Below are 548 nucleotides of genomic sequence, written 5' to 3'. Positions count from 1 at the left end.
TAAATGCGAGGTCCCAAATCTTTGCCTCTCCCAACCAGCGTGGAACCAGTAGCCTACACATTCTTGTAAAGTTTGAACTAAAATTGATCTATTTTCGAATATTTCTCTATTTTTTAAAAGTATGCTTTTTATAGTATTTGTAAAAAAAAACAAAAAAAAGGAGGTTTTTAAGTTATTCATATCCATCTGTTCATTCAATTTGTAGGTGACCAGTTATTTAAAGAGCTGTTCTGCCTGAATTAACCTGAATCATTCTTATTCGTTTCCTCTTGTAGTACACCAAGTTTACCATATTTCTCATCTTTTTACTAAGAAGTGCTCCACAAGTCATGCTTTGCTCATTATCATAAGAGTCATAATTACTTTTAACATACAGTGGCTTCTTTAAAATGTAAACACATCCATAAAAGGACAGGTTTTTTTTGTCAATAATTGCTCTTTGTTAAACAATTTTCAAATCTTCTCCACACATGCTGTGAAATTTATCCTGTATGTTCAACAGAAACAAGCTTTTTTTAAGATAGAAAAATATGAAAAAATAAATAAAT

The sequence above is a fragment of the Poecilia formosa genome, unplaced genomic scaffold, assembly GCF_000485575.1.
Source record: "Poecilia formosa unplaced genomic scaffold, Poecilia_formosa-5.1.2 Scaffold105, whole genome shotgun sequence".
In the NCBI taxonomy this organism is placed as follows: domain Eukaryota; kingdom Metazoa; phylum Chordata; class Actinopteri; order Cyprinodontiformes; family Poeciliidae; genus Poecilia; species Poecilia formosa.
This window is presented reverse-complemented; position numbering follows the sequence as displayed.